This window comes from Armigeres subalbatus, chromosome 1, assembly GCF_024139115.2.
Source record: "Armigeres subalbatus isolate Guangzhou_Male chromosome 1, GZ_Asu_2, whole genome shotgun sequence".
In the NCBI taxonomy this organism is placed as follows: Eukaryota; Metazoa; Arthropoda; class Insecta; order Diptera; family Culicidae; genus Armigeres; species Armigeres subalbatus.
The window spans coordinates 170,823,401-170,849,826 of NC_085139.1; the positions used below are offsets into that span (position 1 = coordinate 170,823,401).

Consider the following 26,426-nt stretch of genomic DNA (forward strand, 5'->3'; position numbering starts at 1 on the left):
AGGTCGAAAGCAATAAGACCTGAAACGATGACATCATGATTGGTCCATCACCCAACCCTTATCCATCAACGAACTCGCACCGGTTCCAAATTCAAGATCCATTAAAGAGTCGATCCCGATCAGATTCGGGAATTCCATAGGAACAAAGATTGGACCATCAAAACATGACACCCGATTCAAAGCCAAGAACGGAAGGTTGAATAACGCACATCAGGCCAACCCAGACCGTCTCCTGGCTGGGATGCACCGATAAAAAGAAATGGGAAAGATTCATAAATTGACACATGCCTCGCCGTTGTTGCTGGTCTACGACGAAGGTGTCCGCAAGAAGCTGACCGGCCATTCAGACTGGATGACGGGCACTAGTCGTGGGAAGGCAAACAGACTGCGATCTACAGGTCAGGTATGGACAGGAAGGAAGTGGAGAAAACTTCAATTTTCGTGTGATATTTTGACATCCAGTCAATAATTGATATCGAAGCAAATTAGTGTGAACGTAGGGTACGGAAGAAACAGAAAATCAAAACATCGAATATGGGTGACCGGGCGAGTGGAACGATTCGCGAGGAGCCAAGCCACTTAAGGCCTGAAACACTTAAAAAATCATCTCGGCAAGATACTTACACTTCTTGTGACATTTCTTCCCTCCATCGGGGTCCGCCGCGCGTGCGAGGCAGAATGGGGGGAATCAGAAATTGAAAAACCACCAACGATGTCTATTTTTATGATTTTTGATAAAAAGAGTGAAGTGGTAGTGAGTGATTCGAGTAAAAAGCTCTTGAGACTGAAGCTTTTTTGCTTTCTCGTCTGCCTGGGCGGATCGCGGTGAAGATCGAACCGCGAGGCATGGACGAGGAATGAATATAAATATATCCATTAGACAGCCGATCAGCGAACGATTAATAGCCACTAAAAAGACTCGAGAAGAGTGCGTTACCTACATCTCAGCCGGAGAGGTAGAATGTGTAGAAGGAAACTGAAACCAGAAGAAAACAAAATCACACAAGCCTTGGATGCGGGTCTTCAAACGGCAACACTTTGGCGACACTTTTTTCAGCATGCAATCGCTGAAGACTTTTTTTTTCGCCAGAATGTCAGAAAGTGTGCCTTCGGAGTGGTTTGGTGCCAAAAGTTTCCCCTCACTGTTAACCCGAAAATTCTGTTGAACATAAATGTAAAACGCGGCTCAGCCTGACCGAACAGGCAAAACAGGCAAATTTGAAATTGACAAATGTTCTAAGGATTCAGCTCTGAGCTCGCGTGTTTGAATTCGGGTTAGGCGTGTCGGTGTCTTCGCTCCGTGGTAGCCTTCCGTTATCTCACTCGCGGATCTTAAAGAACTACAAATTGCCTGAATGTTCGGTCTTCCCGCTCCTTAATAGCGGTAAGCTTGACTCGTGCTAGCCGTCCGACGGTAGGTCTTTTCTGGTGATTTAGTTTTCCGCTTCTTCACGAAATTCCATAAACCTCAGTCATCAGCTTCTCGAACGGCGGCGGCGGTCGGTGGCGGCGACGACGACGACGAACGGGAAGAAAAATTGATTCCATTTCTTGACTCGTGCCCAAGCCCCCCGGTCGGAGAAGAAGACTCATCGTCCTCATTCCGGTGCGGGGCAATAAAATCCATTTTGTGGTTTGCGCGGTCTCTTTCTTCTCTATCGAATGCAAATCAAGCTCCGGAGGCAAATTTTTCGGTTATCGGTCAAACGTTCGCACTTGGGGCTGACTAAGGCTGGTTTGGTAGACCGCTGGCGTAATGGGTGGCAGCCAGACGGCTTTCTACGGGGAGAAATTTCGTCTAGGAGGAAAATGTTTGCGATTGGCCTTTGTGTCCGGGCTGATAGTAAGTAGTAGAGTCAAGTAGAATTAAAAAAGGCGTTGTTACTGAATTTTCATAATCAATAACATTGATTGATATTTTGATTTATATGTTTTGGACGAGGATTCAGAATAAATAAGAATCTCATTTTGGCCAAAAATGTCACACAATGCAGTTTCTCAAACAAACAGTCGCCACTTAAAAGTTTTTCAACTCACATTGAAATCAGTTCTAATGAATTGTACACCAAAAAATCGCCAGTAAAGGTTTGCATAGCTCAAAGCTGAATTTTTGTGATACGTCTCAGCGTTTTCATTCATCATTCAGCAGAACGGATCAGATGGCCGAAAATGTCATTTGACTGAACTGGTCATTCAGCCGAAAATGTCAAACGACTAAACAGGTCATATCGCAGAAAAAGATGTTTAACCCAACAGATCATTTAGCTGAAACGGCCAAAAATGTAGTTTGGCCAAACAGGTCATACGACCAAATATGTCGTTTGGCCGAAAACGACGTTTGCTGAACGGAAAGTGTTGTTTGTAATGACATACTTCAAAGTAACTATACTTCAATGGAACACAAAACGCTGACTAAGATCTCTTTGTAATGTTTACATAATTTGTTTTGCAATGTGTCTATTTTTATATGGTCTAGACCAACCCGGCTGATTTTTTTTTTTCGATCAAACAGTTCACCCAAATCTGAAATGGAATTCTATCAGAAGATCGAGTGGTCGAATGTGGTCATAATTCATTTGGTCAAATTATGGTTTCATTCATGTGACCCATTCGGCAAACGGCTTTTACAGTCGTATGACCCATTCGGCCAAACGACATTTTCGGCCGGATGCAGCTTTCAGCCAAAATTACTTAATAGTTCGTTTGGCAAAATGTTGTTTGTCCAAAATGTTGTTTGGCAAAATGTGTTTGTCCAAACAGCCAAATGATTTTCAGTCAAACAGGTCTTCCCCGCAAAAAAAGGACTGACGAACTTGATGTTTCTTGTCAAGTGAAATGAGTGCTTTGAATTGTTGTTTAATGAAAAATCTTGGAGAGAGGGCACAAGCAGAATCAGGATTTGGGGCGATGGAGAAGCAGTGAAGCCACCCATGCTAAACGAAGTAAGAACGGCTGTCTGAAAGCAGTCGTAAGACCGTTGGGAATATCGAAATCCCGCCCGAAATTCTAAAAGTTGGCGGTGATCGACTGAACGAAAACAAATCCACCAGGTGATTAATATGATCTGGAAGAGTACAGAAATGTCTTCAAGGTGAATGAATGGTTTCATATGGCCACAAACTTGATTGTGCCTGCCTATCGAATCATGCATGTTTAGCAGACTGCACCCCGTTGGTGAAATCGGTCTTCGAAAAGGACGATCAACAATGAACCAGATGATTACTCTGCGACAACTTATTTATAGACCCCGGAAATATAACTTGCAGCCTCACCATCTGTTTGTACGTACGAATCAGTGTAAAAGATCGAACAGTGGCAGACAATGCTGGAACATGGATTTCAGACCAAACTGATTAGGCTGTTTCGTGCGACACTGTTTTGGTCCAAATAGAACATCAGAATATTCGATGAGACATCCGATTCGTTCGTGCTGCAAGAAGGATTAAAGCAGGACGATGCGCTTTCTAATAGCTATCGAAGGCGAAATTTGAAGATCTGATATGCAATCGAATGTAACTATCATCAACAAGTCTAAAACACTTCTTGGATTTGCGTATGACGTCAACATCAATGGTGTGGTTTAGGGTAACTTGGCCGAATGCCATTTTGCCAAAAGCATTATTCTACCAAACGCCATTTGGCCGAAAAGTTGAAATTTGTTTTCTCAATAAGTGGTCAACGAGAACTGAGATCACAATCCAATAATGAAATGCCGCACGATGAAAGCTTCTCCGTTTCTAACAAGGCCAGCAAGGTACATTTCTTTTGTAGTAGTAGGTCCATGTCGTCAATTATGACAGTCCGTCTGGAGCTTGCTCAACAGGAAGCGAAAATAAAGCAGAAGGATTCAGAGGATGAAGAAGAACTTATCAGAAGGGAGGATGGAAGCGCAGAAGCGGTTGGAAAAGAAGAAACTAGTGGGAAGAATCGATTTTGCGCCAGCAAGAAGCCAATCGTATCAGGCTAGCGAGATAACAATCGATTCGCACCCACTTCACGGTATACAGCCGTTTCTTTCCAGAATTTCTTCATGTACGCCGATAGTTCATCACTTTTTCGAACATAATTCAATCGAAGCGACTTCTGATAGACAAGGACAACGACTTTAAGGTTTCTTTTGGATCACACCCATTTAATACAACACAGGGTCGTCATCATAAAAGAGCGGTTGACTCGGATTTCATGTATTGGAACCATCTTCCGCAACGCGACAATCCCGTCGAAAGTGAAAATCATAACTTGGTCGAAAATTCACCCATTACCCGTTCAGAAGCGCACTCGTCTGAGTAACCAGGAGTTCTCAACACACAATTGTACGGACGAAGATAGCGGCACATCAGGTTGTTTAGAAATATCTGCCTTCGTTTATGGGAAATTCAGCAGATTCGCCGATTTTCAACAACACTTTTAAGCAATCTACCGTAGCGAAAAATCTCGTACGCCTTTAACACAGTACCTCACAGAAGCAGACTCCTGCTCCCGGCTAATGTTCCGCAAGTTAGCAGCACTCTACAAACAATTTATGGACGTCCTGAGCTACTGATACAGTCACTTGAAGAATGTTAGAAAAAATCCGAAAAGTCCGAAGCTGGATAGAGACCTGAAGCGATTCTCCAGTTCGCACTGGCGGTCAAAAATTTTTATCGACTATTTGCAAGCTGCGCAACAACAAGAGCATCTCTCTAACCTGATGCTAATGCAAGAGCGGGAGAAGAAGCTGCGGCCGTTCTACTGGGCCGTGTTAAGGGGAACGCAATCACACGCTACCGTGTTGACATTTGGCGAATTCATATCAAAGCTAATAAGCGCGGCTAGCAAAGTTCCGAACTTCCAGGACTTTTGAAAATCCAAAATGACAATTTACAGGGCATTTACGAGGGCATTTACAAAAATACAAGCGAGAAAAATAAATCCTGACGCATTCTACGAATGATGTTCGATGATGCGATCACAAAGGGCATAGAGTAGCAGAATGTTAGAAGTGCAAACAGCTGTGGAAGACAATACAAAGCAAAGGGTTGAATAGGAAATGTCTTAAAACCTAGGGAAGATGGGCGTGAACGCAGGATGGAAGGATGCCAATTGAAGCACTACTCCTCTCGCCGTCTGTATCCGCATCTACGTCATTGATTCAGCGAACGTGTTATCAAGTCTGCTCCCGTACACGGTCGCAATCAGTCGTTTTCAAAGACGAAGTCTCTTATATATCTATGTTGGAAGAAATGGTGGCCACAAAGCTTATTGGTGTAGGCCCTAACTAGAAGACCGCCACTCTACAGTGGACAGGGGATCTGAAGCGCAACGAGCAACGTTCGCAGGAAGTCAGCTTACCGATAGCAGGGAAAAGTAGCAATCAACGCTTTGAACTTCACCTTTCAGGTACTGTGGGTTTGCTTGGTCTTGTCAACTCAAAGGTTGAACTACCATGAAATATCGTTGTCCACGTCTCAAATGACTCCTAGCGGAGTATTACGATTACATACCTAGAGTTTTTCATCGTCAAATCTCATCTGGATGTTCCGGGTGAAGAAGGTTAGCAAATTTGACAACATGTACTCGGTGTGGCAAGCGACCTGTGGGTGCGACAAATTCAGCTAGCCGTAGATAGCGACCGGCACCATCAACGACTAAATGTATAAAGAAGAATGCCTTCAAAAGCGCCTTCTGCCCTTCCTAAGGTCCCACGACAGTGACACTCTGTTTTGGCTGGATCTGACATCGAAAAAAGCCAATAATGTCCGTCAAACTCGCCAGAGCTTTGCCAAAGAGCAATTTCCGGAAAACAAGGAAGGTCTTCAAAAACAACAAGCATTTGAAGAAAAAGTGTGTGAGAAAGATTGCACAAGTTTTGTACAGGCTTTCATGGTCCACAGTGCGGGAATTAAGCCTAGGAGTGGAGATCGAATAAACCAACTTCACAAAAACAGAGCTAATATTTGATCATTTTTGTTTGTTGCCTTTTTTTCGAGTACAATCTTCAGAAGTCCCAAACTGCGCCTGAATTTTCTTCCTGAAATTTGTTTTACTTTTAAAATTTTTCGTTTGAAGGACATCTTGAGTAATTTCCTTCCCTGGATATTCAGAATATTCGAAAGCATCAGTTCTATGAAGCTCACATTGGCGAAATTATATAAACGATGCTGTTTGTTTAATATAAAAGTTAATTGAACAAAATTAAATAAAAATATAAATATTTTATGGTCATTACAACTCTTCTTCGAAACCATACATGCGATAACTAAGAAAATGTCTGATGCACGATAAGCTGTGAAGCAGCAATTACTCGACTAGAAAATTATTTCCGGTAAAAGAAAAAGTTGAAAGAGTGCAAAAGATGCATTGGGGTCCGATTCAGACTTCTTGATATTTCATGAGGTCATTTTTACTTACAAAAAGCTTCGCTTATTTGCGTTACCATTAACTCCAGATTTTCAAATCCAGTAATGCCAATAAAAATAAATAAGAACGAGAAGGATGATTCATTTTGGGAACATCCACTTTAAAAATAATTTGTCCATCCAACTTCTTTTTATAACATTCGCACTCAAAACAAAGATATATTCCTGCCTTCTAACTGCTGAACTCTTTCGCTTATAGACTTAACGTCATTGAAAATATGTTGCCAGATGCTCTCCAATTTCCCTGAAAGGTGGTATGGACCTCAAAAGTACTAAGCAAAATGACGGTCAAGAAATGATTCCGCTTTTGAAATTTGTTGAGCCGTACGGAGCCGACAAGTCGATAAAATTTCATAACTTGATCGCTTGATCATTTTTGTATTTTTGTGAATGATTTTCCGTTCCAGATTAGGAATTTTTATCTCGGATCGAACTCCCGACAACTTAAAATGCATTTAAAAAAACTTTCATCCTTCAAATTTAACATTATTGAAAGAGCGTCCGACAATGATCTTAAGTTTTCCTCCAAAGGACGTCCTTTTAAAGCAATGTTTCGCTGTTCAAGATTTAGTATTTTGAAGTTTTCCATTAAAAAACAACACTTTTAGATGGCGAGCTTATTGTTATTGAAAAATCACGTTACCCAGAAAAAAAATTACCCTTTTTTAAAAAAAATGAACTGCATTGACTAAAGTTTGTTTATGTATGACGTTCTATCGCATGGGTTAAAATAATTAAATTTAAAGTAAAACTAGTTTAAAGTGCAATGTTTACATGGAGACGTTTAAAAACAGCTGATTTTATCGTCAATTGACAGTTCTTCTATGAAAGTGACAGTTTCGGGTTTGCGGGCCTGTTCAGCGGTTGTAAACAAGTGCAGTCCCGGCAGTGTCACATGAAAAGGCCTATTTTCGTCACAATCCGTCATGTGGTTATTAACATGGCTTCAAGGGATGCCAGACATACAGACATTTGGTTTTGAATACAGATATTATACAGATTACAAACATCATATAGACTTTTGGTTGAAGTTACAGACTTTTACAGACATTTGTTTTCCAAGCCTAAAGTTTGGCTTCCAAACATAATCATGTTGGGCTTTTAAACGGAACTATTTTAGACTTCAAAGCAAATTTTGTTGAAATTTCGTACGGAATTCCATAAGATTTCCGATCGGAATCATTTTGGACTTTTGAGTGAAGTCTTTTGAGCTTATGAACTTAGGCTTTCCAAAAGCCCTGTAGAATTTTATTGGGAAGCCCAATAGATGTTCGTTCGTTCGGATTTATGCACAGAATTATGAGAACTTCCAAACGTAATCCTTTTAATCCTTTTAGAGTTTACAAAAAGAATTCCTTTGAGTTTCTGAACAAAATTATTTTGGACTTTCGAAAGGAATCCGTGTGTGCTTCCAAACGTCCTTTTGAACTTTTGAAAGGAATACTTTTTTGACTTACGATTGCATCCTTCGGGGATTCTGAACGGAATCTTTTTCTGCTTCTGGACAGGGGATTCCGAATAGAATCATTCTATGCTTCTGAACGAAATTCTTTTGGGATTCCAAAACAGAATTCTTTGGGCTTCCGAACCGAATTCTTTAGGGCTTCCGGATGCAATTCCGGACGGAATCTTTTTGGGCTTCCGAACGAAATTATTTTAGACTTTCGGAAGGAATACTTTTGGACTTCCGAGTTGAGCCATCTGGGCTTCTGAATGGAATATTTTTCTGCTTCTGTACAAGGGATACCAAACCTATAACCTTAAAGCCAAAAAAAATGTTCGGAAAAATATTGTCCAAAAAACTTCCGGTCGGAAGACCAAAGGATGTTTGTTCCGTTCTTTGGATTTCCGAATGGAATTCTTTTGAGCTTTTGAACGGATTTTCAATTTGAAAATGGAATATTATCATATTATTTTCTATTAACTTGTCAAGAGACGAGTTAATACTCTACTAGAAGAACATAACAAAAACTGAACACAATTTCAACCATTATGATATTTGTGTTCTTAGTTGCAATAATTTTTCAAATTTTGTGACAAGATTTTATCAAAATGTGTTTAAAAATGCTTAACACCGAATATTTCAAAAGAAGGCAATGAAAATGGATGTGGAAAAGTCTCCCAGTCATAGATATCACAACGCTTATATCATTTGAAAAGATTGTGTAATTTGTAACGGGTTTAGTTTCATTTTCATGCAAAATAATCTTATTCAGACAAAAACGAATATTTCTGATTGATGGTTACAATCTGGGGACCTATCGCAACCTGTAAAAATTTCCAACTTTAGAGTTGGAACCAGCATTTTGAATGTAGTAGTTTTGTAGTTTGAATTGTAGTTTTTTTTTGATAAAAGTTATAGATATTTTAACAATATCCTACACCAAGTTTGTAGCAAATTTTTGGTATAGAAGTTTGGAATAGTAACAAGTTGATATAATTTTAATATAACCTTCTATTCAGGTACCATTTGATTGTAACTTTGTATATACGTATTTCAACCTCAACAATAAGGCCGTATTAAGTATCTCGTACTTGACTCGAATAAGTTTTACACCGACTTTTTGATTATTGAAACCTCGACATACTACGTTGTCAAAAGTGCATTGCTTTGAATAATTTTCTTATTCTTGTACCTCACAAACTCTATGAAGACAAATACAGACATTTTGTTGAGATTGATACAGACTTATAAAAATTGCATCTGGCAGTGATGATGGCTTCTATTGGTTCGACAAAAGACGAATCCAGGCCAGTTCCATAAGGTGGATTGCGATACAGTTGGGAATCGACAATTCGACCGTGTCTAGTTTGGTAAAAACGTTCTAGGCGGCCCTAACGACTCCGCGGTGAGCCGGCAGCGGAAGATCCCTTGAACGCAGGGAAGGCGCTGGATTACTTTAACCGCAATCCGAACCATTTGATTCGAAGAAGAAGGCCAGTTCTTTCGTCCGGCTCGTCAAGGAGACAAAAAAGTGTACCGAACTTCATATCTTCTAAACTAGCAAGGTGCCTGACTGAATCAATAAACAGATTACGGTGGCCCAATACCTTGACAGGAAGCTGCATCACCACGAGCAGTTGGTGCAGCCGAAATGCATCGCAATTGACGATGAAAATATTAAAACGAACGCCAAGTAAATTCCTGGCCTGAAGTTTATATTCAGCAAGTTTCTCCTGGATATAACAGAAGAAGCTTTTTTTTGCAGAAGGAGGCAAATCCGACAAACTCGTCAGAACTTCACTAAATAGAATAAAAAAATCTTGTCCATTATGAAGGGCAAGCTCAGGAAGGTCTTCAAAAGCGACAATGATTTAAAGAAGGAGTGGATGAAAGTAGGAAATGGTCCGATTTTGGACCCCAAGAGGAAGAGCTTTCCCATATCTGCTTGTATCTATCGAATACGAGCGGAAATCACACCATTTCTAAGATAAATTTCTTATTCTTGAAACAGATATTCAAAATGAGCATCAGTTATGAATAAAGCGGTGCAATTTGCAACTTTCTGAAATGAAAATATTCGTTCTTCTGAACAGTGCAACATTAACTCGCCTAAAAGCTAAATTTTCAATTTACGCTGGACAATTGAGCCAAAGCAAAATCTCATCTTTCGATTGGAATGTGTATCAATAAGATTATTCCTGCGTTTTCAATTTACTATTTTGAGATTTTGAGCGTTCTAAGTTTTTCAGCGCTGTGTGCTTTGAAACGTAACGTAACGTAACTATTTGCCTTATTTCGTAACCTGAATTCAATAAAATTTCATCTAAATATCGATATTTTCACACCGTAAACAAGTCAAACAAACGCAGAACATCTTATTCTATTGAAGCCAGTAAAGAAATTAGCAGCGGCATTGATTTCAGGTCAGAATTCAAGAAAAGGAGTGTCCAAAATTTGTTCGTTATCCTATGGAAAAAGATTCTAGCACAAAGCAGTCTAGCACAAAATTTGATGGGTACCGCCATCGGGGGTGACAATGGGTCTGGGGGGTGAGAATGGGTCAGCGCTCTCACCGACAGGCTGGAGGTCTTCTTGCTCTCAGATACATTCAATCTATTCCACAAGCATTCTAAGTAGTTGAAACAGTGACCCATTCTCACCCCCATTTGACCCATTGTCACCCCCGACGACGGTAGCGTTAAAACCAAGATGCGGAAATTCAGCCTAAAAGTGGAAGTTGATTTAACCAACTTAGCAAGGCATAGCTAATATGTGTTTATTTATTCCCAGAGCGTTTCAAACATATCCGATTTCAAACAAATTTTTGTTGATCATTTTTGTCAGATGCATTTTTTTCGAGTACAATCTTTAGTTCTAAAGATGCCTTGTGATCCTATTTACTGTTCCTGGTTTTTGAAATTTAAGAATAAATGGAAAATTCATACAGAATAAAGTGGTATAATGTGGGTTTGAACGTACTAGCAAAACACCGCAAGGCACTTGACTCAACCTTTGACAGTTAATACACCCGATTCTTTTTCTACACGGGGGATGCGTTCCGTGCAAAAAAAGCTTTCAGCTCAAAATTTGAAAATCCGTGTAAAAAAAGTTTTATGATTTCTCGGGAAATCATGCAAAATGGAGCAAATTTGCAAAAAAATTGCATGGGATTTTTTTTACACGTCCGTGTAAAAAAAATCCGTGTATTCCGTGCCTGACAATTTGGTCTGGTGGTTCATTCGTTCTAAAATGTTACTCAGCCCAAAAATGTTTCAAACACAAAAATATCATTTTTAATGGTTTAGACTCTTACCAACAAAACAATAGCATCGGTTCAACTATTCTTCACTGATGCACTATCGTTTGCAACCCTAACCAAGGTAGGGCTTTAAGACCCAACCGGGCGGAGGCATTCGGCTGAAGCTCACACACGGTCGCGGACATGGCACACTATGATGCCATGGTAGGATGCTTCTTTTAAAATGACCGAAAGCTGTTTACTCCGCTGTTAACAGTGCTGCCAAGTGTAATAATTGGTACGGGTTTCATCAGTCAGTTACATACAAAAACGCTTGCCATACGAACTCTTGCTCCTATTAAATGTGGCACTTGGCGGTGCTCTTCTTGTAGGGCCTAAATCCAGTCGTACTTTTCAATTATTCGTAAAAAAAATGATTGGAATATTTCTATTTATTTAATTAATTACTTAATACTAGAGTTTCAAAAAATTGTTTGATTAAGTTTTTTAGAAGAGTTGAATCTTCATATGCAGATGTGTTGACGATAAAACGGAATATTTTGTAAAGTGTAGTGAAATTCATCACTTATGGTTGAGGACTCGAGGCTACAGGTGACATTTTATCTAAATTGAGTTAAGTGCAGCAAAGTAAATAAAACTTTCAAACATTTGGAAAAATCGTGGGAAGTATCGCAAGACTGTGAAGCTTTTATTCACGAATCATTAGTTTTGTCTCCGCTTTAATTTGATTTCGACGAGGCCGTAGAAAATCATAATTTTTTATTACACCTATTTTGCTAGTGGAAACAATTAAGGCTAATTGTTTTTGGGAAAAGGTACAAAAAGCATAAACCCATGACATTTAGTTGATCGACAGTTCTGTCATACACGGAATGTGGCCGAAAACGTGATATGAATTCGACACCACCGCATTTCGGCACACATTCGAAACCACAACTCCCGAATCGAGACAATAAAACCGAACGGAGAGGGTTATCAAACGCGTCCATAGTGTTGACCATTATTGACAGCTGGCGTCAACTCTATCATCCAATGTCGAACGGCCGTGCCGAGCCGTGCCGCGCCGCCCGAACGGCGAGAACGCGGCTTGAACTCAGCCCAGCCAGCCAAAAGCAGCACATGCCAAGATTGAACTTCTTTGCCTAATGTCTTATAAATAATTGTCCACTGTGGCAGCCCGATATCGTCCGCTGAGCTGAGCCTGAGGGATGTGAGAAGAAGAATCAGCGCGAACAAGCGGGAACACTCTCGACTCGACCACGGCGGCGACCAACTACGACGATGACGACGACCAGGAGAACACAGCGCATGAGCCGGTATTGCGGTGGAAGCCCGGCAAAGTTCGACAAATATTTCCATTTCAGTATCGTGTCTAAAATGACATAATTATGCATAAAGATAAGCGCGCAGAGGAAAATGGAATAATAATGATGTTGTTCCATAAGTGTTTTAACATATTATACCGTAGGCAAATGTGTGTGCTTTCGTGTGATGTGATGGATCGATCGATCGAACGATCGATCGACCGGCTAGTCGGAGTCCAATTATTGATATTTTTACGATTCTCGGTGACGATCCCGGTTTGGCTGCAGCAGCAGCCGCAGCAGCTATGGAGGACTGTATGCGTTTATCTCTGCGACGCACTTAGCGCTGGTGAATTGTGAAAAATTAAGAACTTTGCTCGCAATAAAATCGTGGCTGTAAAAGCCGACCTCGATCTTCATCGTCATCGCTATAGGGAGAATATAGAGAAATCGATCGTGCCACATACATTCGGTTCGATCGGTTTGTCACCGGAAAGTTAAGTGTTCCTTGATGATGCTGAAGTGTATGCGTTATTAAATTTTCGCCGACGAAACCAAAAAGTTTTCAAAGTTATTTTTTGTAATGTCAAACTAAATAAAGTTTGGATTTTCTATTACGGAATTCAATCTTTATTAAATTTCACATACCCTTGTTCATTAGAACCAGAGTCAATCTAAGCACCACATACCCTCAACTTTGTCACGCACAATAAAAATATGAGAGTGCGATTTTATCATAGCCTCTCATGAATATGAACAGAACAACAGTAAAAAAAAATCGTCCGAAACGGCCTCACATGTGGGGAACGCATCTCGATGGCGGACCTGGGTGGGGGAACGTTCCGTCGGGGGTCTCCTCATCGAGTGTGTGCGCTCGCGCGCGGTGAGGTACTCCACCGTGTTCCTCTGACTGACGGGCGGCTCGGGTGATGTGTTTGATTCCGTTCGCTCACATTTGTTTTCTTCGCTCGCCCATTCGTATACACACGAATATAAATATATATTTTTGATAAAGAGCACTTAAGCACTCATAAAGATTCGTGTTTTAAGAAAATTCACGATCCCGACCAGCCGCCCTTGTCGCCATTTCTTGCGTCTCTGACCCCCAAGAAAAGACCGACCGTCGCGTCGCGTCGCAGGAGATTGACTTCGATCATGAATGACGTTTTTCAGGTGACCCTTTTAGCGGAATCCAAATTGCCGGTGCCGATATTCGGAGGAAATTGAAACTTCCAAAGTGCGTTTCAAATGCGCCCGATACTCGATAAGCCAAATCGAAACGAACTAATTTAAGTCGGTATTTGCCCAGAAAAGTGAAATGCCAGTTAGACGTCGTCGTCGTCGTCGAGTCGCGCAAGATGTGGCAACATTGACAGTCGGTCTGCCAAAAATTAGTTACACATGTTTTGATCCCAATCAGTGTATCGAAAGGCCCCAATATAGCGCGCTCCATACATAAATCAATCGTTGGCAGCGAGAACCAACCCTAGCAATCAATCTTGACAACAAGAGTCAAGATTTCCAAGTAGCTGTCGTTATAGTCCCCACGTCTATCGGTCCACCGGAGGAGTTCGCCGTTTCATGAATGAACCATCTACCAGCAAATCTGCCAAGCGGGTGAACGACAACGGAACGGGAACGGGAAATCAAAGTCATATAATTTTTGAAAAGTGTGAAACTAACCGTCGGTCGGACGAGACGATGCTGTACGGTTCGGGTAAAATGCCACGGCCACGATGACAAACAAAAAGAAGAGGAGGAATCTGATTGATATTTCATTGATTAAGAGCACTGACTGCCCGTCGGTGTGTGCGAAGAAGGCGAGCGAGACGATCTCAAGGCCTGTGGGACGAAAGCACCATCTCTGCGACCGGGGTCAAAACGAAGGGTGTAGTATCTATTGTGAGTCACACGATCTGGAAAGAAATATTTCGGAAGGGAACGGTACTGGACCGGCGACGCGGTGGTGGGCAGAGTGTGGAAGGAATTTGGTTTTCTTTTGGCCCGTACACGTAATAAATTGCCGAGGTCGAGTCAAGTTTGGAACCGCCGCTACGGCTGCCGTTGAATGGAAAGGAAGTTTCCGTCGAGGGAAGAATGCATCGAATCGAACAGAATAGAAGACCTTGATCACACGGATGACCACCACACACTGACCTGACCCATAACTCCGACGTGATTAGCTCAATGAGTTTGACATTCGTGCACGAAAAGGGTCCACTGCTGTCGATGAATAGCCTCTGCGACACTTCGGTCCATTATGGTACTGTGAGAACTTCTTTCCGATCGTTTCACGTTGATGAATGAAATTGAGGTGGGTTGGAACCGTAAAGCGTAGGAACAGGTGAATGAATCCTGTTTGTGCATTGTTGGCCGATGGAAGAACGGTTTTAATTTCCGCTGGATGTGACATCAGAATAGGAACGATATTTATGTCATTGAGTAAACGACATTTTTATCGAAATATCGATATACTTTCTTTTTTAACCTCATTTTTGTACGTAAAAGGCGTTTTGAGGAACGATATGCGATGAAATTCGTGAGTGAAGGCATCTTATAATGGAAAACCATTCCCATTTGCCAGAATTTTGTTTATATATGATCTCAATTACCTCAGTTTTAAACATATCTACAATTTTACCACTTATTGATTATCATCCGTTATTTATCTAATTATTAGGATTTTTGCAGCACATTGTAAAGATTTAAATAAAATTCAAAACTACGCCCAAAACATGTCTCGTAAAACCCGAATTCTGTGTGTACATGCATTCTGGTTCTGTGGGACTTATTGAACAAATAGTAGCTATCTAATTTTGTACAACTACTTTAAAAGCTTGGAAGAATTTAAAAAAATGACTCGTACGAGATATTTTGAGCAGGCTGAAGTCGCTCGAAGTTTCTGCCATCCTACTGGTTTGTATTTGTTAACAAAAGAGAACGAGCAGGATGGGAGAAACTTTGAGCGATTTCAACCTGCTCATTAGATAGGACTATTGTTCAAAACTGTAAAAGTAGGAAAAAGGAACATCCTCAACTAAAGCGAAAAACACGGCGATGGCAGCAGTTACGCATGTTTGGGAAACCCTTATACTTTTCTTGGACAAAACAAAGCATCACACTCAATTAAAGTAGCCTTACAAGCTCACACCTCGGGAACATTTTCCGCCGGATTTTGATTTTCCGTGCCCAAATCCAGAAAGCATCGCATATGTAAAAATATATGGGGAAAAAATCCAAGGACCAATTTCCCGAGATGTGACTTACTTACTTATGGGTCCTGTACACCTCCGGTGGTGCAAAGGGCCGACTTGAAAGATCTCCATTCTGAGCGATGTCCAGCTATCGCTTTAAGGACAAGCATCTCGGAATCCAAAACAAAATTCACTCGCGTTTTCAAGGGCACATCACTTAATATGAAAGCATCGCACAACTGTCATTTTCATTATTCCACGCATGCTGCGATGCAGCAAAGCTGAAATAATAAAAAAGCTGTCCGCTGCCTCCGTATTGAGTTGTGTGCCCTTGAAAACATAAGTGAATTTAGTTTTGGATTCTGTGATGTTTGTTCTTAATCTGTTGCCAGGTTAGATGTGAGGCTACCTGAAAACCGGCGAAAAGTTTAAAATCATCGCGAAAACATCGTGTGAAAAGTCCTCACTCTTGTTCCAGAATATTCCCGATAAATAAAAATTCACTGAGCACGGAGCGAAGACTCGCGCACTTCACGGAAGCTACCTGCATCCGGCGGGATCCAAAATCCTAATCGGGAAAAACCTCGGCGCGTAGCAACAAAAAAAAGTATCGAAAGCGCCAAAAAAACTCTGCCAAAAAATTGAACACAACCTTCGATCTCCGTTTTCTGCTAATATTGTTTTCAAAATTAATCGATAAAAGTCGGTTTTTGGAAATTGTAGTACCTAATCAATACTTCGCAATTGAAGCATCAGTTTCATCTGTTCTTTTTGCTAACATTTGTTCTTACTGCTGACAACCAAGTACAAAAATAAGAAAAAAAATCTGACTCCTCCTTTAAGACGGTATCTCATCAGTTGTTATTAGTAAATGCTTACAGTCAGAATGAATCAGTCAGGGTCGATTTTTTTTTAAATATTTCAGCTGTGAGTTTTGTTGCGAGCTCCACAACAGCAAAATTGAGCACTTTCGAACTTGTTCGATGATAAGTACGTAAAACTTCAGATGAATTTACTGTTCAGGCCGAAACCGGTGCACAATAAGTTTTGCTTTCAAACCTCTGCAAAATTAGGCACGACCTAAGAGCTGCTACTTCAGAAAATTTCAAAAACTGAACGTCGCCAGTCAAGCACTGACTTCGTCGCTTTCTTTTTGCCAATATGCGTGCTCACTAGTGACGGAAATTGCAAAAAAATGTTTTCTATGGGATAAATATGGAATGAAAACGGGAACAGTTAACAAATTCTATTAATTTTCTCTTTATGTCTTGATCTCAGCAATATGTGGCAGCTTTTATCAAGATTTGCACAGTTGAGCACTCAACAAACATTTCTTTTTTAGTTGTAAATAAGCTTCAGTAAACAGTTTACCTAAAATCAGCTGGTTTGTAGTTGGTTTGTTTATGAAGGCTCATGCATTTTCTAAAAACTTTACAGAGCCGAATGCTAAAGTTATAAAACTGTTCATTTATTGTTTGAACCAGAATTTTTTTGCCGAGGAACGTATTCGCTGAATGCTTTTGAAGAAAATTGAACCAACGCTGATTTGTCGCTAGCCGCCGTGTCTCCTTATTCATCACGACTTTAACGTCATTTAAATAACATACTTTCGCAATCCGGTTACACAATCCACGACGGAATTGCCTCATTAGCATTAGCATTAGCATTAGCATTAGCATTAGCATTAGCATTGTTACGGTGTAATTAGTAGATTGGACACTAGTGATACTCATGTTTTACTTTTGAGATCCTTATCTAGAATGCTATCAGAAATCAAGAAGGGGAGTTGTCCTTGATTACAGTCTTAAACAAAAATAACAAAAGCATGAGGATTACTACTCCTGGCCACGCCCATCTTCACCGTAACTAGGGAGAGGAAGGAAGTGTTGATGTAGTACTTACTTAACGAGAGGCCACCGACTTAGCGACACCCTCATAAGTACCACGGAGTTGGGTAATGAGGAAGGTATTCGTTGGGTCAGGATTTGCCTGTAGCTGGCAATGTAACCGTGGTAGATCTAACCCCGTAACACACCACGTAAAGGTGTCTACCCAGCATTACGGGTCAATCCACGACGGAATTGCCTCATCATTGCCATATATATTTTTTAAATTTCGAGTCGTCAAAAGTATTTTAGTCTATGCCTAAGACACATATTTTTTAACCAGGATCTCAGCAAAATGTTGAACTTTTACCGAAATTTAAACAGCCGTGTCCCAGCAAACATGTTTTTTGCCGAATTTTTCTGTCAAAGTTGCTGAAAATCAGCAAATAATTTGCCGAAAATCAGCAGATTTTTTTATTTTGCCGGCGCACGGCTGTGCGAATTTTTGCTAAGCTGTAGAAATAAAAAATAAGTGTGTATAAATTATAGAAGATCGTACTTTAGAATTGTGGCTCCGCATAGTGTCACAGACGACCGAGCCTGCTGAATAAATAAACTGACTAAAAAAAGGGGTCCTTCCTGAGACCAGTAAAATCCGACACTGGCGTAGTTCAGTGTATGTCAATATTGATCTTCGCCAAAAAGGGATAAGTTAGCTGGTTTCTAGCAGAATATGATCCGTTTCACAGCAACATTCACTAAGATCTTCGAAGAAAACATGATTGCTGTGTAATCGGTGGAGTCCACCTCGAGAAAAGAAACAAACATTTGGTACAATATTGGTGAAAATGCTTAAGTTTCTATTCGCAATACTACAATAAAATTACAAAAAAATATAAGGAAACAAAAGTTTTCCGATACTGGACAGTGTTTTACTAAAGCAATGTTTGCAAGCGGTCTGAGACAATTTAACAGTTTTACAAACGCAAATGTTGAACTTTTGGATCTTGTTTTCACCAATCTCCCGAAGTACCTAGATGTGATTGGACCATCCTCTCCACTTCTATCAATTGACAATCATTATTTCCCAGTAATTTTACTCTCTGACGAACGTTCCCCGCCGCTAATACCCGACGACGGAGAAGATTGCATCAAATTAGGCAACTCAGCCTGTGACTTCGATTTGTTGAGTTTTATTCTTGTGAACATTGATTGGCATCAATTCTCGGATACCGGAGCAGTGGGGCTAATGTTATCAGCATTTTTCGAATCACTCTTCAGAATTACCAATCAGCATGTTTCTCAGAAAAGGTAACGATCCTCTGTCTGTGTTCAACAATTGTGCTTAAGCCATGGTGGACTCCTGAGCTACGTTAGCTTCGTAATAATCTCCGTAAGCTGCGCAACCGTTATTTTCGACGAAAAGCGATTCCGATAGGACTAGGCTCTGCGATTTTAAAATTGGATACAAAATTCTTTCCGCAACCTTCTGGGATTTTATTAGCTTTGGTTATCCTTTTTTTCACTCATAGAAGGAAGACGCTGAACTATTTGCGGAATACTTTGGAAGTGTGCTTAGCAATGCATTGTCAGTTCAACGATGGAACTACTGCGAACAATTACCTTCTTTCAATAATAGTCTACCGTGCTCAAAGTTTACTCCGGACGACAGGACTTTTCGTACCGCGTGAAAAAATGGCATCAATGACATCATTGGCATCATCTTCAAATCTTGAAGTCATGACATTCTTGCCAACTATCGATATATCCATACTCTGTACACTTTAGCAAGGTATTCGAGAGGATGATCCATTCCAGGTTGTATAGCGTCCCATTTTTATGACACGTACTCCCTAGCAATTGAACGCATTCAAAAACATTGCAAAATGATCGACCCAACAATCTATTTAACATATTTAACCTTATTGTAGGTATTGTTGACTGTCAAGATCTTTCAAGTCGTATTCCATAGAATGTTCTTCCTCTTAGATTCCGTAACTGCCTAAAAGCGAGTTATTCCATTTCAAAGCACGAATTTCCGAAATTTCGTCATAATTTACCTAAATCTCGGCTGTTGGATTCTCGGCAATCGTAAAATTTTTAATTTCAAGTGTGTAGGAACAATCCTGAGATTTCGGAACTCTTAGCCGAACATCGGCGAACAACCGCCCTAGGAGATCTTTTTTTAAGCTTTATTTTTATTTGAATCAGTTCTCCACTTACCGGAGATCTTGGTAAAAAGTAGCTTTTGCTGAATTTCAGTAAAACATAGACGAATACCTCGAATTACTAAATTTCAGATAAAAAAATATTAAGATTTCAAGTGTTGATTTTTTGGTAAAAAGAACTTGCGGAAAATAATGTAAGTGTACTTTGCTTGTTGTATCTCGGAAAAATCGGTACTGCTAAACTTTGGCGAAAAATTGCATTTGTTGGTGATTTTAATTTAAATGTTTTCCATCATTCTCACAGATGTCTCACCCGAAAGCATATTTGTTCGAGAATTGGTGATCCCATACTCGGCAGAAGAAACGCCAGGAAGGTTTCGATGCCAGCATCCAAATCGTCGTAATCAGCTATCAACATAATACGAAAGTGCCATTGCACATATGTTTTAAATATCACGATATTTTGGCGAAATATAGAGTGCTTGGTGCCTAATGAAAGACGAAAATTACCTAAAAGGCGTCAATATCCTTATTGAAATATATTTCGCATTCCGATATTCGCTAAACTGCTCCAAAAATGATGAAAAATATTTACAACGGCCGTGTAAAAAATCCCGTACAAAAATCTTGCAAAGTTGCTCCATTTTGCATGATTTGTCGAGAAATCCTAATTTTTTTTATACGGGTTTTCCAATTTTGAACTGAATTTTTTTTTACGGTACGCATTTCCCGTGTAAAAAAAGAATCGGGTGCATTGGAAAAGTCTATTAGGTCTAGCATGAAAACGTCGAAAGTCCAAATTTTCTTCTGCTAAAATCCAGACCTAAAATTCATATTTGTTGCAGTATAGTCACCTCAGCACGATAGACAAAGCTATTTTCTTTAGATCTCTGCTAAAAAAATCCGATGTAGTCATTAGTGAAAACGGAAAGTTAAATAAGTTTTAAAAAATCATGCTAGTAATATTCGTATTTTAAGATATTTTATTCAAATCAATGAAAACTAAAGAAAAAAATGTTTAATTTAACAGCGACAGTTTCCGTCAGCTGTTATACTAATGTCTACTTGAGGAGTTGCCTGGTCGCGGGAGTCCATTTCATCGGATAAAGAAGACTTCATCGGATAAAGAAGGCTGAATAGATTCTACTAAAAACACTATGAACAAAGGCAGGGAATGACCTAATTGGAAATCCAAATTTACTGTCAATGTCATTCTAATCGAACAAAAGACCTGTCATTAAAAAAACACGCGTGATGTTTTGAAAAGGCTGAGTTTAAATTTAAAAAATAAATACGTTACATATTTTTTTATACATTTAAACAAACGAATCCCCGTGTTTGCTTGACAATAAACTTCACTTGTTTTTGGTTGAATTTGCGTTTTGGTTTGCGTGGGCGAATACAATATAAATTACATATTTTAGGATTTCAAGATTGAAATAGACTAATTTGGAAAGTTTATTTAGCATCAACAGTTTTGCGCATTCAAAGTTGCCTGTTGATTTTTTTTGTTCAGGTATCAGACTTTGCGTCTTTGAATATAATGTCTTAAGGTTCTACCACCTTTTCTACATATATTCTATAACATATGATTAGGTCTTAAGGGCCAAACGTAAGCAAAGTTTTTCTTCATCGATTTTGAGCTCATGATAGCTCGTTCACGTAAACCATCATCACTATCAGAAATATGTAGGCTTCCACTTGCCTAAACATAGAAAAATGTGGAGACGAGCCATCCTAGGGTTGTAAGTCTCCTTAATAAAGATGCAAAAAAATGATGAACTCAGAACCAGTGAAAGAAGGCTCAATCACGGTTTACTCGAGATTTTTCCTTTTTTGATTAACAGGGTTTGGAACCAAAGCTTTTAAAAGATTCCAATCACATGTAATGTGGCAAGTTCATTCATACCAATGCATTATCAACCTAAAGAACAACGTCAATATAAATAATTAGTAAATGAAAAACAAACTTGTTTTAGCTTGAATCCATCAAATTATTTACGTAAATCTAAACTAAAACAGAAACATGTCATGTAAATAAATAATAATATCAAAGGCTTTGACGACATGGCAGGAAAAGTTTCATTAAAAATGCTTCAATAAAGGCAATTTTTTCTCTTTCAAATCACGAGTTAAAAAAATGACTGCCCAATGTCCACCCCAACCCTGACCACGCGTTTTTGGGGGCACAAATCTAAAAAAAGAAGATCAACAAATCTGAAAACCATTTTAATGCATGCTGCAACGCAGCAAAGATGAAAAACTAGTTTTCACTCAACCGTCTAAGACGGTTTTCACTGATCCCAGCATCTTGCTTTTTGAGGTAAATATGCCCCTTTTGAAAGCGTGAACGGACAATTTCTCGATTGACTGTATGTTAATAGATTGGAACCAAACTTTGTGATTAGGGCATGACTTTGGACAAACTTTGGAAAGCAAATTACTGCCACAACAAGTACTTTCTGGCAAAATCAAAATGATCCAGAGAGAGAGACGTTTGCACTGTCGACAAATCTAATCTATTCCAATCTATTTCCCTATAAATCACACATTTAATGACTCTAAACTTTAGCATTGCTCAGTAAAAGTCAAAATAAGTCTGAAAGATGTTCCGAATTGGCAAATTCTATCTTCTATATTCTTCTTTTATATAAATAAAAATGAATTTATGTCTGCCCGACCCTTATAGACTCGGAAACTACTGAACCAATGGACGTAAACATTCGTATGCAGGGATTTTTTGGGCCGAGGAAGGTTCCTAAGATGGTTTGAGATCCCTCCCCGGCTCCCATACAAATAAAACTCGCTTTTCTACATAACTCGAGAACTAATCAAGTAAATGGAACAAAATTTAACATGTGGAGGTTTTTGAATACAAGAAATGTTTCTATGATGGTTCGATACCTCTCCCCGCATAAGAACATAGTGCTCCTATACAAATAAAACACTAATTTCTGCATAAATCAACAACTGATCAAGCAAATGGAACCCAATTTGGTATGTGAAAAAAAAGAAGTTTTGACGTTTGCTCTGCCAAATTAAATCGAATCGCAGAGCAACCGTTAAAAATCAAATAAAGAAGACGAATTAAATGCTATCTAATGAATTTTGGTCAAGACATCGACTCTCAAAGTTTCCAACATATTTCCAGGAACATATTTGTAATACAATAATTACATATTTACAGGCAGGCATAGTTGTAAAACTCTCCGAACAACTGAAGTGGAGAACCGCATCTAACGACAGACGATAGACCTTAGTAAGTAGTTAATTCTATGTTTATATGTTCTATGTTGAATGTCAATACATGTTTTCAGTGACCCTTGAGAATGGCCAAAACCAATCGGCCGAAACGTCGGGAACGTATACAATTAATCGTTCTTCATTCAACAGACTGAGAAAGCCAAAATTTGAATAAGTGGAGCAAATCCAGTCGGTAACGCCATTACATTTCCAGGATGTCTTACGAAAATTCATGAACAAACATTTAGCAATTTCCTGCAATGTTTTGCCTACTTCACAGATTTATAGGAAGCAAGTTTCGATATTGTGCCGTACAATTTTTCAATTATAGCATCTTTAACGCAGTAAACTTTTTTAAACTGCTACTATAACAAACATTCAAATGCATTTTTTATATGAATTACTACACATTTTGGTCCAATTCGTTCAGTAGGATAAGGATATTAGATTAAGGCCCATGGCGCTGAAAGAACCACACTATGGTACTGTGCAAAAGGAGACAAACTTGTCAAAACATTCATGGACGCAATGGATTGCCTTCAAATTACCCCAAAAATGCAGTTTAATAACTTAATAACACTTTCAACCAGTATACTCTGGTATCGGAACACCTTTTTGAGAAACGTTGCTCATTGCCTTAGATCAAAATAGCCGACAAACACAACCGGTACGCCCCAATTTCGCGCGAATTATTTCATAACAGAAAACAGTCAACAGGTTTCGGCACTCGCAAATACCCTCAAAGTGACATCATCTACGGCTCAATTTCGCGTTTCGCACATAATCATTCCCAGGAAATCCATACCAGTCCGACGGGCGCCGATTCTGCTCAACCTGCGGCGCAGTCGGTCTGTCTAGTAGCTACCTTTCTTCTAGGAAATACAAAACTTGAAGACTCACCTCCCGATCGACGACGAGTGCAGCTCTCCGAAGGGAAAAATTGTAACGGCTATTTCTTCTCACTGGTGGCCACGAAACTAATGATCAACTCTCGCACTGGGGTTTTGTTCCGTAAAAACGCACTAAATCACACTGACTTTTCGCACTTGCTAGCGTACACTGGACGTCGGCAACGCACTCTTACTTCAATAGCACTTCAGGGTTCAGGTACCAACCGGCAACCCGTTTCTAGCTGTGACACTTCTGCACTGAACTCCAAAAGGTGTCATCAAATATCACTCGCTTCACACGGATGGCCCATTCATTGATTTGTGTAATTGGCACTGCACTTGGGTCATAGCGATCGGTTTGTTCCGCTTCGGTGGATTAATTGATCGTGTTCACACACCTTCACTGCAGCCTAAACATGCTGGCTTATCCAAGTTAATGCGTACCACGGCTTGTTGGTGGACTGCCGTCGATTCGTGACACAGAACACAGGGTCCGATCGATGGACGATCCTTGGGACCGCGCAGAAACAGAAACACCCGCGGGAGGAGGATTAGAACAGCTGATCGACTGCCGGAGCGGATCGAGCGTGACGTTTAAGCCGGATCAGCGGACACACGAGACTCGACTTGCCGGGCTTGTTGGGGGGCTTAGCTCCACAGCGGACGCGTACACGCCAAAACTCTCGCGGTTACAAGCTCTCACGCGACACTGGCCTCGCGCACTACGCACTACACCTATTATTGTTATTAATTAAACAAACAACAATAAAAATTATAATTAATGTTAATCCGCTGTGCACATGTACTCCTTACGAATGTTTATATCTAACTAAGTAGAAAAACAAACCATACCTCATAACTTTTCAATGAAAGGCTCCGGAGAAGAGGTACCATCTCACCAACACAACTCGGGTAACATCACGACTACACCGGTGAGACATTCCGGTTCCTTGCAACTGTAGTCATCCCTTTCTTTCGCACGCACTGCGCGCTGCTGCAGCGGCGACCGACCGATTCTTCTTCCTCCGACCTTCGAGCAATCCACCAACAACAAACCCACTTCTCAGCATTTCGGTTGTTCCTTCTTCCATCCATCGTCGGTGTTGCTGTGTGTGTCAATGTGGTATCGCCTATCCCATGCATAATCGAGTTTTTTGTGTCTTTCCATCCCAACAACGGAGCTCCCAAATAGGCATCCGCCGCTCACCGCTCTCAGGTTGAACGAAATCAAACACAGAAAAAAAATCATTCGAACATCGCGCGCCAGACATCAAACTTTTCAAGAGAGAAATCTCTATCGCTAACTTTTGTGCCACACTACTGGCTGGCTGGGTATGTGATCGTCGTCATCAACGTCGGTGTCGGCACGTTCGTTGACTGTGAGCAAAACGTTGAACATGTTCAGGTGGTCCCAACGTTGGTCTTTTGCGATCCACTTTAAATGTGCAGGAGAAAACTTTTTCCTATCACCAGAACACTCAATATTGGGAAATTGACTTTTTTATTCTGAAATACTTAAGAAAACATTGCATTATTACACTGAATATGTCTACAGTTCAATTTATATAGCAAACAATCAATGAATTTACTATCTCATTATGTTTGTTTACCTGACATACGAAATTCCCCCAGTCTGTCGAGAATCAAACAGTTGAGATCTTTGCAATGTGTTTGACGAATCATTGGTTAAAAATGTATTAATGATTAAATAAACTTAACGGGAAGATTGATAATCGTCTGAGGTATCGTTATTTTTTTAAACATTACGGAAACTTCGGTATTTTGTATCGAGCTATGAATCTTTATATGAATAATATAAATAATTACAAGAAAGACGTTTGAAGGAGGTTTCTTCAATCCCAAGTACGTCAATTTCCAGACAAGTAATACATATAATAAAGTGACCGAATATTTTTTGTACCTGCGCGTGACAAAAAAAATCAAGATCCTTGCTTGAATATTACTATATTACTATACTTTAAGCTACTTGAATATGATTTTTCGCACATTTTGAATAGATTGCAGATTTCTGTAAAAATTCTCAACGCAAATTTCCGCAATGTTCGGAAAAGAATTTCACAGATTTTAGTTGAGTTTGACAATTATTTCGACTTCCTTTGTGTTTCGTAATAGGTGTTCAATTGAAAATTCGTTTTCCTCAGCTTCGAAGCAGGGATGCCATTATGGCAGATTTATCTGGCACTGCCAAACATACAAAAAAAAATAACCATAAGGGCACCCGATTGAAGCGATTTGGATAGGAAGAGTGGAATCGCCAACTTCCTGTTGTTAACATCTCGTGGATATAGGGCGGGCTCTTCTCCCCATCTATTGAGTCAATCTGGGAATCGAGGGCTAGATTATATTATTGTATGTACGAACTTACTTCTGGAAGGAGATTCTCTATTCATCCCGTGGATTCGCATAAGTGTTTCTGCTTATGGAACCACCCCACCCATTTTTAGCCCTTCATACAGGAGTTTGATGAAATACAAACAATATTATAATCATGATCAAATCGTTTGTCAGATATGGCCAGTGCTATCGACAGGTGCCTTGCTACAATAAATGGTAGTATCATCATCATCATCGTCATCAAAAAGACAAAAAGAGAAACTTTTCAAAATGCCAGACTTTTGAAATTTCAGACAGATTTTTCAAAAATTATTGAATGGACTCATGATGAAAATGTGTGATTGG

The 26,426-nt window shown here is 39.9% G+C and overlaps 1 protein-coding gene across 2 annotated transcripts in view; it reads right to left on the bottom strand.

The window, feature by feature from the left end:
* LOC134205523 (homeotic protein ocelliless) overlaps window positions 1–24,564 on the bottom strand; it is a 72,667-nt gene extending 48,103 nt beyond the window's left edge. For both annotated transcript variants that reach the window (XM_062680807.1, XM_062680806.1), the window contains exon 1: window positions 23,737–24,564. The gene's annotated coding sequence lies outside the window, so the exon portion shown is untranslated. The remainder of the gene's footprint in view (window positions 1–23,736) is intronic.
* Window positions 24,565–26,426: the final 1,862 nt, after the last annotated feature.